We start from the raw sequence: 14,179 nt of genomic DNA, 5'->3' as shown, positions 1-14,179 counted from the left end.
CACAGCAAAGGAAACCATAAACAAGACCAAAAGACAACCCTCAGAATGGGAGAAAATATTTGCAAATGAAGCAACTGACAAAGGATTAATCTCCAAGATTTACAAGCAGCTCATGCAGCTCAATAACAAAAAAACAAACAACCCAATCCAAAAATGGGCAGAAGACCTAAATAGACATTTCTCCAAAGAAGATATACAGATTGCCAACAGACACATGAAAGAATGCTCAACATCATTAATCATTAGAGAAATGCAAATCAAAACTACAATGAGGTATCATCTCACACCGGTCAGAATGGCCATCATCAAAAAATCTAGAAACAATAAATGCTGGAGAGGGTGTGGAGAAAAGGGAACACTCTTGCACTGTTGGTGGGAATGTAAATTGATACAGCCACTATGGAGAACAGTATGGAGGTTCCTTAAAAAACTACAAATAGAACTACCATACGACCCAGCAATCCCACTACTGGGCATATACCCTGAGAAAGCCATAATTCAGAAAGAGTCATGTACCAAAATATTCATTGCAGCTCTGTTTACAATAGCCAGGACATGGAAGCAACCTAAATGTCCATCATCGGATGAATGGATAAAGAAGATGTGGCACATATATACAATGGAATATTACTCAGCCATAAAAAGAAATGAAATGGAGGTATTTGTAATGAGGTGGATGGAGTTAGAGTCTGTCATACAGAGTGAAGTAAGTCAGAAAGAGAAAAAGAAATACAGTATGCTAACACATATATATGGAATCTAAGGAAAAAAAAAAAAAAAGGTCATGAAGAACCTAGTGGCAAGACGGGAATAAAGACACAGACCTACTAGAGAATGGACTTGAGGATATGGGGAGGGGTGAGATGTGACAGGGTGAGAGAGTGTCATGGACATATATACACTACCAAATGTAAAATAGATAGCTAGTGGGAAGCAGCCGCATAGCACAGGGAGATCAGCTCGGTGCTTTGTGACCACCTAGAGGGGTGGGATAGGGAGGGTGGGAGGGAGGGAGATGCAAGAGGGAAGAGATATGGGAACATATGTATATGTATAACTGATTCACTTTGTTATAAAGCAGAAACTAACACACCAGTGTAAAGCAATTATACTTCAATAAAGATGTTTAAAAAAAAAAAAGATAGTGCTAGTTTAATGCTTAACACAGTGAATATTATGAACATGCTTTCTAAGAGTTCAGATAATGAAAATGAGAATGACAATCCCAATGCCGGCATGACCCAGACATCACCAAAAATGAAGGCTAAACGAGAGGACACATGCACAGGTAGATTAGGCAGATAAACAATCAAAACAGAACATACTGTAAGATATGCAGAGAGAATTTGGGGTTGGACATGCTGGAGAGGGAGATGTGAAAGAACATATGGAAACAATCTCCCAAGTCTGGGGTGAGACAGGCAAGTGTTTCTAAATCAAGCAAAAGGGTTTTTTTGTCTCCCCAAATCACGCCAATAATAATAAATTACATCAGGCTGCATTAGCCTGGGCATACTACACAAAACAGACACAAATTATTGTTTTGTTTCCTTGACTGTTCTATGAAACTGAGTAAAATTACCTATTTTGGCTCAGAGGCTGCAACTACGGATAAACAAAAAGGGATTTTGATAAGAGTTGTGCTGGCCCCTTACAGTGTAGTGCTGACTTTGTCAGCACTTAATGGCAATCACGCTTTCTATACCATGTCAAGTGATGTGCCAAGTCAGAGCAACAAAAATCATCCCCCCTACTTATTAGGTACTTTCATTTGACAAATGGAGTTTCAAATTGTCTTCTTGATTTCTATGAGGGTTTTAAACTGTAGAAAACATAAAACAAAAGATTGTTGATATCTTGTCCAAATATAAACTAGACTTTTCTCATTTATCTGGATATTAGGCAGACAGTGTAAATGCAAATTTCGGCAGTTTCTTTTCAGTCTATAAACTTCTTCCCAAAGAAAATGAAAAGATCTTACCTGCCAAATGTCCCACACACCTTGTATGCAATACTTCTAAGACAGGGGTATGATCTGTTTACCCGTGACACTGAGGCTTTTATAACGAAAGTTTTTGTTCACTTTTGATTCTCTCAAAACATGCAAAATTATTTAATGAGATTCTTTACTTTATAGAAATGGAGGTAGACAGCCTCCTTAGATATGTGCCTATGATGGCTATCATTGTTGCTGGCCATAGAAAAGATATTAAAAGGCTGGCCTGTAATAAAATCATATTTTCAAAGTACAGGACAAAAAGAATGTCCTTCTATGATTTGGAAACACAATGAGGATATTTATATGCTTTTCTCTAACACTGTTTGATGATCACTGAAAAAGCTATAAGGAGCTTAAAGAAGGAAGAGTGGACCACCTGAGTTGTTTGATGTTATGTGTAGGTTGTGAAAAATACTTATACGACCAAAAAACAAACAAAGAAGACCATTTTTTGGAATAAAACCGTTTTGGAACTCAAAGTCACCAGGAAGCAGCATTATATTAGTTTCCTAGGACTACTGGAACAAACTACCAGAGATTGGGTGGGTTAAAACCACAAGAATTATTCTCTCACAGTTCTGAGGCCAGCAAGGTGTCAGTAGGATTGCTTTCTTCCAGACAGTATGAGAGAGAATCTGTTTTCTGCCTTTTTCCTGGTTTCTGGTGGTGGCCAGCAATCCTTAGCATTCCTTGGCTTGTGTACACATCACTCCAATCTCTGCCTCTGTCATCACATGGTTTTCTTTCCAGTGTCTTCTGAGTCTGTGTCCAAATTTTCCTCTTATAACGACACCAGTCATTAGATTAGGGTCCACCTTCATGCAGTATAACCTCATTTTAACTTGATTGCATTTGCAAAGATTTGATTTCCAAATAAGGTCACATTAATAGGTACCAGGGATTAGAACTTAAGGATTTTTTAGGAGGACACAATTCTACCCACTACAGGCAGACAAGTTAAACAGGGCTTTCTCAATTTCTGTAGTAAACTGTAACTTATTTGGAATCCAATTTTGAATTCACGAGTTCAAACTACTTCTGTGTTCAACCGATGCTGAGAAAGCCTTTGAGAAAATTCAACATCCATTCATGATAAAAACTCTATAGAACGTCTTTGTTGTGATAAAGAGTATCTACAAAAAATTATAGCTAACAACGTACTTAAAGATGAAAGACTGAATGCTTTTCCCCAAGATTGGGAATAAGGCAATGAAGTCCACTCTCACCACTCTTATTCAACACAGTGCTGGGAGTTCCAGTCAGTGCAATAAAGAAAGAAGAGGAAAGAAGAGACATACACATGTGAAAGGAAGAAATTAAAAAGTCCCTATTTATAGATAAATGATGGCCTGTGTTGAAAATCCCAAGGAATCTTAAAAAACACCCCCAAACCCAAAAAACCTAGAATAAGTGAGTTCATCAAGGCTGCAGGAAACAAGATAAACAAACCAAAATCATTTGTATTTCTGTATACTGGCAATATACAACTGGAAACACAAAATTAAAAACAATATTATTTACAATATTGATAATAAATACTTAAGTGTAAATCTAACAAAGCTTGTACAAGTTCTGTATGCTCAAAACGACAACTGCTATTAAAGAAATCAAAGAAGACATAAATGGAGACACATATCGTGGTCATGGACTGTAAGATTCAAAATAGTAAAGATGTCAATTCTACTTGAATCGATCTATAGGTCAATTCCTAGCAAAATCTCAGCAGGATTTCTTGTAGATGTAGACAAGCTGATTTAAAAACTTACACAAGGAAAGTAGAATAGCTAAAATAATTTTGAAAAGAAGAATAAAGTTGGAGTAATCACACTATTTAATTTTAAGACTTCCTATAAAGCCACAGAAATCAAGACAGCCTGGTATTGGTGAAGGGATAGACAGACAGATCAACAGAACAGATTGGCTAGTCCGGAAGTGAAGCCACACAAATACGGTTAATTGTTTTTTTGATAAAGGTGCAAAGCAATTCAACAGAGAGAGTCGAGTCCTTTAACAAATGGTGTTGGAACAATTATTAAACATCCATATGCAAAAAAAAAAAAAGACTTCAACCTGTCACATGTTACACAAAAGTTAACTCAAAACGGATAAGTCTAAATGTAAAATTATGTAACTTCTAGAAGAAAATGTAGGAGAACATCTTTATGACCTAGGATTAGGCAAAGAGTTCTTAGGATGATGCCAAAACACAGTCCATAGACAAAATAATCGATTAACTGGAATTCATAAAAATCAAAAACATTTGTCCCACCAAAAGTACTAAAAAAATAGCTAATAGATCAAAATTCCATCCATCAGTGGTTCCCGCAACCGGTTACATATGAGAATCACCTGGAGAACTTTTTAAAAACAGATTTTCGGGCCTATCACAGACCTACTGAATCAGATCCTCTGAGGGAGGGCTTTAGAATCTGTATTTTTTAAAAACTCTACAGGTAATTTTGATACACAGCTGATCCACAGACTATCATTTGGAAACAACTGTTATAACAAGAGAATACAGGATTGAGAGCACAGCAGATGGAATAGCTCTGAATAGAAGGAGGGATGTCACCTCCTCTGAGACATTAGGAAAGCAAATAAGGATGAGGTTGAGAGATCATACTTATTAGACCCATTTTCTCTGTGAAGTAAGATGCAAGTTTATCTTCTCAGAGAGAAAGAGGAAGAGCACCGGAATTAAGACCTCTAAAAGAATAGTGGAAGTTAGAAACGGTTGTTGTAGAGATCATGCTAAAAGAATCGCTAAGGGGCACTGAGGACAAAATTAAGGTTGAAGATAAAGCCACAATCACAGCAATTGGCTCAACTGGGTAATTATTTTTTATAGCAGTTTAGGATTAAGAATGAAGAAATTGTACTGTATATACTTTGATGTCACCGCAATAACATAATTGTGACAAATCTGTGATGTATCTATAATTCAGACCACATTTGAACCTCGCTTATGCCACAATTTCCCAAACTGAGTGACGGGAAACTCGCAACCGATGTTAACTTGTGCTAAGGGAACAAAGGGTCCCCTGGTCTTATAAGTGTCCCTGCTGTACTTTAAATCTCTTTTAGAAATGCACAAAGAACATTAGAATATTAAAGACTTTGAGAAATCCCACAAAGAAATGTGTTTAATCTTGTTTAATAAGTATGCAAACTTATTTTCTGGGGAAGACTGCTTTTCAACACACTTATTAACATTCCCTCACTATGTTACTTGCAGTTTTGGAAACTGGGAACAAAATATTGATTAATCACATTGTATTTGATCTATTTGATGCAAGATATTCAGGTAAAAAATTCCAAGATTCCAAGTTTCCAAACATTCGCAAAATTCTATAATTAACTAAACATATTTTTATGTAGATTTTATTATATTTTTTAAAGATTTTTTTGATGTGGACCATTTTTAAAGTCTTTATTGAATTTGTTACAGTACATTTCCTGTTTTATGTTTTTTTTTAAGTCTTTATTGACTTTGTTACAATATTGCTTCTGTTTTATATTTTTGGTTTTTTGGCCCGAGGCATGAGGGATATTAGCTCCCCGACCAGGGATCAAACTCGCACCCCCTGCATTAGAAGCCGAAGTCTTAACCACTGGACCTCCAGGGAAGTCCCCTTCATGTAGATTTTAAATGTATTTCTAACAATAATGTTGGACAAAGCACTAGGACATCCTGGATACCTAAAAAGTCCTTTCTTAAATCACAAATTAATGGAACAAAACCAACATCAAACTCCTTAATTTATCACAAAGAATTATAGTCAAGGTCCAACCATTACTGCAGATTTTGGCATGAGGCAGGTCCATCTTAATCCACTTCCAATGATTTTTACTATTAACTTGTTATAGATAATAAACAGTTAAAGAAAGGAAAAAGGTGAAGAAAATGAGATTGTACATTTTTCTTTTGGCAATGCATCTCTGGGGGAAATAAAGGTGAATGAGGTTAGTAATTCGCAGCTCTATTTTACTGGAGAAATGGGGGTGAGACCTTAGTCCTCTGAGGCCTAAAGAGTTAAGAAAGAATTTTTGATAGGTTGTTAGGTGATCTGACATAAGCTTACTGTGGGCAGAGCTAAGGATATGTACCTTATGTGTTAAAGTGAGAGGATGAAAAATAGCCCATGATATTATCTCTACTTTCTCACTTTTCATTCATTCATTCATTCAACCTCACAAACTGAGGTTTGCTTCCATCAAAATATGAAAAGTTAAGGTGAAAACAACATTCAAACTGTTTACGTGTATGAATACATATCCTTCCTACACTGTATTTTTTTTTTCTATATTTCAGATGTATCCTCCTTTGACACAGGTCTCCCTTTAACTACCACACCATCTGTGTAGTTATACAGCAAACTGATACTTGTTTACATTATCTTTACTTTCTCATTACACATTTTCTCTTCAGCTTACTTCCCCAGAGCATTTATACCCATTGCTCCACTGAAAATGCTCCTACTGAGGTCACCATGTAAGACTCCACACAGTCAAATCCAGCGAAAAGTATTTTTCTTCATTTCACTAGATGGACTATACAGCAATTGAAAGAGTTGACCATATCCCTCTCTGACTTGAAAATTTCCTTGATTTCCTAGCTACTCCACTCTCCTGTGTTTCTTCCTACTCTCCTTTGCTGTTCCTTTCCTCTCTTTCACCTCAAATATGTTAGAATGACACAGGGCTTCATCTTGTTCCTCTTCTCTATCTGTATTCTTCCCTTAATACTCTAATCTAGACCCATGGCCTATTAACCATGTATATAGATGATTCTAAAAATTTACATCCCCCGCCCTGGCTTCCTCTCTGAGAACCCCAAATGTCTGTACCTAACTGCTACCATGGCATATTCAAAGTGACTAAAGTGAAAACTAACATAGTCCAACAAAAACTTTGAGTTCTACCCTATCTCTTCTCATCTTTCCTACCTCAACTGCAATACTACCATTCGCCCAGCCTAAAATCAGAACACTGATCCTTGAATCTTCTCTTTCCTTTAAGTTACTCCCCCAAGCACCCCCCACCAATGAACACAATCACCATCACTATGATATCCAAACACAGAATGCAAACATAAAAGTACTTTCAGCCGTTGTCTTGAACCCATCTACTCTTTCTACTTCTTAACACCCTAATCTAAGCCACTATCATCTCTCATCTAAGCTAATATAATAGTCTCCTAATGGTTCTCCCTGCTTCTATTCCTACCCTTTACAAACTCTATTACACATAGTAGTAGCCAGCATGATCTTCTTAAACCTTAAATTATGTCTCTCATTTGCTATTAAACACCACTGATACATACTTATCATAAAATCCAAAGTCTTATCAATGTAAAAGTCACTTTAAAAACATAATAAAGTTCCAGCTTACCTTTTATTCCCCCAAGTTTTAAAAATGTGGTAAAATACACATAACAAAATTTATCATCTTAACTATTTTTAAGTGTACAGTTCAGTGGTATTAAACATATTCATAATGTTCTGCAATCATCACCACCATCCATAGCCATAATTTTTTACATTATGTAAAACTGAAACTCTATGCCCGTTAAATAATAACTCTCTATTTCCCTCCGCCCCCAAGCCCCTGGCAACCATCATTCTACTTTGTTATGATTTTGACTACTCTAAGTATCTCATCTAAGTGGAATCATAAAGTATTTGTCTTTTTGTGACTGGCTTATTTCACTTACCATAATGTCCTCAAGGTTCATTCATGTTGTAGCATGTGTCAGAATTTCCTTCCTTTTTAGGGGTGAATAATATTCAATTGCATGTATTCACCACATCTTGCTTATCCATGGACACTTGGGCTGCTTCCACATTTTACCTATTTTGAATAATGCTTCTATGAACATGGGTATAAAAGTATCTCTTGAGACCCTACTTTCAATTATTTTGGCTACATACCCTGAAGTGGAATTGCTGGATCATATGGTAGTTTTACTTCTGATTTTCTGAGGAATACCATACTGTTTTCCACAGCGACTGAACCATTTTACATTCTCACTAACAGTGCACAAGGGTTCCAATTTCTCCACATCCTCCCCAACGCTTATTATTTTGTCCTTTTTTTTTTTTTTTTTTGATAGTAGCCATCCTAATGAGTGTGAGGGAGTGTATCATTGTAGTTTTGACTTGCATTTACCTAATGATTAGTGATGCTGAGTATCTTTTCATGTGCTTATTGGTTATTTGTATACCTTCTTTGGAGAAATGGTTATTCAAGTCCTTGCCCTTTTTTTAATTGGGTTGTTTTGGTTTTTTGCTGTTGAGTTTTAGAAGTTCTCTATATATTCTGGATATTAATTCCTTATTAATCATCGATATATGATTTGCAAATATTTTCTCCCATTCTATGCAGTCTTTTTACTCTGTTGGTATTGTCTTTCGATGAACAATTAAATAAAATTTTAATGAAATCCAACTTATTAATTTTTTCTTTGGTACCTATGTTTTTTAGATTCATATCCAAGAAATCATTGCCAAATTCAATGACATGAAGCTTTTGCCCTATGTTTTCTCCTAAAAATTTTATGATTTTAGCTGTTATATTTAGGTCTTTGGTCCATTTTGAGTTAATTTTTATATGTGGTGTTAGGTAAGGGTCCAACTTCATTCTTTTGGGTGTGGATATCCAGTTTTCCCAGAATCATTTATTGAAAATACTGTCCTTTCCCCACTGAATGGTCTTGGCACCGGTGTCCAAATTCATTTGATTATATATATACATGGAGGTTTATTTCTGGGCTCTTTTATTCTACTCTATTGGTCTATATGTCTGTCTTTGTGCCAGTAACACAGTGTTTTGATTACTACAGCTCTGTAGTAAGTTTTGAAATCAGGAATTTTGAGTACTTTGGTCTTTTTCAAGATTGTTTTGACTATTTGGGTCCCTTGAGATTCCATATGAATTTTAGGATGGGTTTTTCTATTTCTGCAACAAATGTTATTGGGATTTTGATAGGGATTTTTCATTGACTCTGTAGATTGTTCTGGGTAGTATTCTTTAACAATATTAAGTTTTCTAATCCATGAACATGGGATGTGTTTCCATTTATATATGTCTTCTTTAATGTCTTTCATCAAATTTCTTTTGTAGCTTTCATTGTACAAGTCTTTCCTCTCCTTGGTTAAGTTAAATGCTAAGTATTTTATTCTTTTTGATGCTATTATAAATGGAATTATTTTCATAATTTCCTTTTGAGATTGCTCATCGTTAGTATATAAAAATGGAACTGATATTTGTATGTTGACTTGGAATTTTGTTACTCTGTTGACTTATTAGCTCTAATGGTGTTCTGGTGGACTCTTTAGGGTTTTCTATGTATAAGATCATGATCATCTGCAAAAAAGAGATCCAGCTTAACTTTCAGATCTAATTTTATATATCTATTCCCCCCTCACTGTGTTCCAGCCATTTTGAATTTCTTCCTATTTACTCACTATATCATGTATATTCCTGCCTCAGAATGTTTATTTTATCAACTCCCCCATCCCCAAATGCTCTTCCCATAAGTTCTTGTCTGCCAGGTTCATTGCCATTCAGCTGTTCTTATTCTAGCTTCCTGAGGTAGAATCTTAGAATATTCGCTTTCGGCCTTTTTGCTTTTCTAATAAATACATTTTACGTATATCACTTTCCCTCTATGGTCTGTTTGAGTTGTAAAGTTCTCTCTCTCTCTAACTCCCCCTGCCCCCACTGTGTGTGTGTGTGTGTGTGTGTGTGTGTGTGTGTGTGTGTGTGTGTGTATCAGGTGGTTAACTATATTGTTGAAATCTTCTATATCCTTTCTGATTTTGATTTGTTTGTTCTATCAATTACTGAGAAACATGTGTTAAAATCTACCACATGATTGTAAATCTGTCTATTTCTCCTTTCAGTTCCATCAATTTTCACTTTATATATTCTGAAACTACTACTGGGTGTATATAGATTTAGAATTGTTATATCTTCTTTATATTTATCAATGTTATATATCCTTTATTTCTAATATAATGCTTCTTAAAGTCCACTTTGTTTGCTATGAATATAAATACCTCAGCTTTATTTTAACACCTGCATAATGTTTCTTTTGTCACTCTTGACTTTCAGCTTTTTGTACCATTATAATTTAAGGTGTATTTCTTATAAGCAGTACACAGCTGGGTTTTGTTTTATTACATAGTCTGACAATCTCTGCTTTTTTTTAAGAGAGAACGTCTTTATTTATTTATTTATTTATGGCTGTGTTGGGTCTCCGTTTCTGTGCGAGGGCTTTCTCTAGTTGCGGCAAGCGGGGGCCACTCTTCATCGCGGTGCGCGTGCCTCTCACCATCGCGGCCTCTCTTGTTGCGAAGCACAGGCCCCAGACGCGCAGGCTCAGGAATTGTGGCTCACGGGCCTAGTTGCTCCACGGCATGTGGGATCTTCCCGGACCAGGGCTCGAACCCGTGTCCCCTGCATTGGCAGGCAGATTCTCAACCACTGCGCCACCAGGGAAGCCCCAATCTCTGCCTTTTAATTAGATTATTTGTGCTTTTCATTTAGCAAACTACCCTTATTACAATTATGTTTACAATTTTAATCTTGGTTTCCATCTGATCCATTTTTTGCATTCCTTTTCTCTCCTTTATCATCATCTTTTGGATTATTCAATATATTCTATTATACCACCAACCTCCTTTAGTAGTTCCTAAGTATACATTGTTTCCTCTCTGATCTTTATTATTTCCTTCCTTCAGCTGACTTTAGGTTTTGTTTGTTCTTCTTTTTCTAATTCTTTTAAGTGGTAGCTTAGGTTGTTTATTTGAGATTTTTCTTCTTTTTAAGGAAGGCCTGTATTGCTATGAACTTCCCTCTAAGAACTGCTTTTGTTGCATCACATAGATTTTGTATGGTTGTGTTTTAATTTTCATTTGTCTCAAGGTATTTTTAAATTTCTGCTTTGATTTCATTGTTGTTCCTAAGCATGCATTGTTTAACATCCTTTTTCATGGTTATCTTAGAGAGTCTAACTTTTCTAACTTGTTTTCCTGAATTTTAACTAATATGAACAGTTACTTTTATCAGTGATGCTTAGACATTTTGAGTACATTACATGCTTGCTGGCATTAGGGTTATTTTTGCCATGCATTTTAGTTATAAATACATTTTAAACCTCAGAAGACATTATTGTTGTTGTTTTTGAATAGGCTACATTAAGTCAATATTTTAATGTTTCTCAGCACACTTATTCTTTTGGTTGCTCTTCATTCCTTCCTACATTTCCCTGTTTATGTTTGGTATTGTTTTCCATTTACCAGAAGAACTCCATTTACTATTTCTTTCAATGCAGACAAGCAAGTGACTAATTCTCTAAGTTTTTGTCCTTTCACTTTGAAGGATATTAAACTGGGCATAGAATTCTACATTGGCAACTTTTTCCAGAGCTTTAATTATGTCATTCTACTCTCTTCTGGCTTCCATTATTTCTATTGAGAAGGCAGCAGTCAGTCTTATTGTTGTTCTTTGAACAAACCATTTTCCTTAGTCTGCTTTTAAGATTTTTCTCCTTCTCTCTGAAGTTCATAGCTTTTACTATGTTGTGTCTATGTGTGGTTTTCATTTATTTATCCTGCCGGAAATTCTTAGAACTTCATGAATTTGTGGTTTGAAAGTATTCCATCAGTTTTGGAAAAATCTTGGTTGTTATCTCTTCAACTACTGCTTCTGTGCCACTGTTTTCCTCATCTCCTTCATTGACTCCAATTACACATATACTGGGCTATTTAAATTTCACCTGTCTTCTCAGATACATTTTTTTCTCACCCAAATTTCTTTGTATCTCTGTGCTTCAATTAAAAAATTTACTGTCAATCTGTTATTTAGTTTACTAATCTTGGCTTCTGCCCCTAAACCAATCTAATAAGTTTGCAATTTCAGATACTGTATTCTTCAGTTCTAGAATTTCCAATTGATCCTTTTACAGAGGTTCCAATTTTCTGGTGAAATACCTAATCTGTTTATCTGCTTTCTCTTTCATTTTCTCTATCTTTTTGAATATTTTAATCATAGCTATTATTTCTTTTTCCAATTTATCCCTCCCCCCCATATCCCCTGGTAACCATAAGTTTGTTTTCTACATCTGTAACTCTATTTCTGTTTTGTAGTTAAGTTCATTTATACCTTTTTAAAATTCCACATATAAGCAATATCATATGACATTTGTCTTTCTCTGTCTGACTTAACTTCACTCAGTATGACAATCTCTAAGGTCCATCCATGTTGCTGCACGTGCCATTATTTCATTCTTTTTTATGGCTGAGTAATATTCCATTGTATATATGTACCATATCTTCTGTATCCATTCTTCTGTTGATGGACATTTAGGATGCTCCCATGTCCTGGCTATTGTAACTAGTACTGCAATGAACATTGGGGTGCATGTATCTTTTCGAATTATGGTTTTCTCCAGATATATGCCCAGGAGTGGGATTGCTGGATCATATGGTAGCTCTATTTTTAGTTTTTTAAGGGAACTCCATACTGTTCTCCATAGTGGCCGCACCAATTTACATTCCCACCAACAATGCAGAAGGGTTCCTTTTCTCCACACCCTCTCCAGCAGTTATTGTTTGTAGGTTTTTTTGATGATGACCATTCTGACTGGTGTGAAGTGATACCTAATTGTAGTTTTGATTTGCATTTCTCTAGTAATTAGTGATGTTGAGCATCTTTTCATGTGCTTTTTAGCCATCTGTATGTCTTCTTTGGAAAACTGTCTATTTAGATCTTCTGCCCATTTTTTTAATTGGGTTGTTTTTTGATACTGAGCTGCATGAGCTGTTTGTACATTTTGGAGATTAATCCCTCGTCAGTTGCTTCATTTGCAAATATTTTCTCTCATTCTGAGGGTTTTCTTTTCATTTTGTTTATGGCTTCCTTTGCTGTGCAAAAGGTTTTAAGTTTACTTAGGTTCCATTTGTTTATTTTTGTTTTTATTTCCTTTACTCTGGGAGACAGACTGAAAAAGATTTTGCTGTGATTTACGTCAAAGAGTGTTCTGTCTATGTTTTCCTCTAAGAGTTTTATAATATCCGGCCTTACACTTAGGTCTTTAATCCATTTTGACTTTATTTTTGTGTATGGTGTTAGGGAATGTTCTAATTTCATTCTTTTACATGTAGCTGTCCAGTTTTCCCAGTACCAGTTGTTGAAGAGACTGTCTTTTCTCCATTGTGTGTGTGTATATATATTATATATATATATATTTTTTTTTTTTAATAAGAGAAAAACTTTATTTCAAACAGGGTCAGTGGTATGTACGCTATAGCAAAGGCTGGTTGTAACAGCAGTTTCATTTCAAACCTGAATTGATGCACAAATGTAACACTGTTTAATGATCAATTACTGCTAAAATGTGGATTAAATCCATCAGTCTGCCAATTCTGACATTTATTATAGACCCTATTATTTACTTTAGTAGTAGAGGGTAATTTTCATCAGAAGAAAATGAAAACAACCTTACATTTCTACTAATGTAATGAACTGTATCCCCAGTATTGCTCTGAAATTATACCCCTAGGTTGTTAAGAGAAATTCTAACTTCATCCAAATGTATTATTTAACTGATAATCTTCAGTCATCATCTACTGTTGGCTTGATGTTACTCCTCTTCTTATCTGAACCCAACAATTAAATGCCAGTGTTTCTCAACTCTTCAGCTAAGGGCTATTTTTTCTCCTACTTTTGTGCACACAGGATTAGTGAGAACTATTTTACCCAAATCAGCCTTGACTGCACTAATTCTTCCTCTTGTTGAAAGGGATCCTATGTTCACCATAAGCACTTCATTCTTAGACAGCTTTTGCACCTTTGCTGCTTTTTTGTCTCCTTCTGTGCATACACCAAGAAGTCGTCTAAGTAGGAAATAGGAAATTTCCAATTCTGTGAAGATCTCAGGTAAAGCTCCAACTGCACCAAGCACCTGCCCCACCATTCTGTCAGCCCGGCACAAAGTGGGGTCAGTTTTTGTTCCAACTCCAATAAGACCCCCTGGAGCAGCATACTGAAGATCACTGTGTTCCACAAAAAGTGATACAATTTTGGAAAAGACTGGTTTACACATGAGTTTTCCTTCACTATTTTTGGAAACAATACCAGGTCTGACTGCTATCTCCTGGCCCACCTGAAACATGT

The 14,179-nt window shown here is 35.6% G+C and overlaps 1 protein-coding gene and 1 pseudogene across 7 annotated transcripts in view; both read right to left on the bottom strand.

The window, feature by feature from the left end:
- The window catches only part of MIPOL1 (mirror-image polydactyly 1), a 348,741-nt gene that overhangs the window by 149,032 nt on the left and 185,530 nt on the right, over positions 1–14,179 (bottom strand). The gene's annotated exons all lie outside the window — the stretch shown is intronic.
- Positions 13,619–14,177, bottom strand: LOC133085776 (eukaryotic translation initiation factor 2 subunit 3-like; annotated as a pseudogene).

The sequence above is a fragment of the Eubalaena glacialis genome, chromosome 2, assembly GCF_028564815.1.
Source record: "Eubalaena glacialis isolate mEubGla1 chromosome 2, mEubGla1.1.hap2.+ XY, whole genome shotgun sequence".
NCBI classification, from domain to species: Eukaryota; Metazoa; Chordata; class Mammalia; order Artiodactyla; family Balaenidae; genus Eubalaena; species Eubalaena glacialis.
Note: the sequence above shows the minus strand (reverse complement) of the source record. Positions and strands in the feature narration are given on the sequence as shown.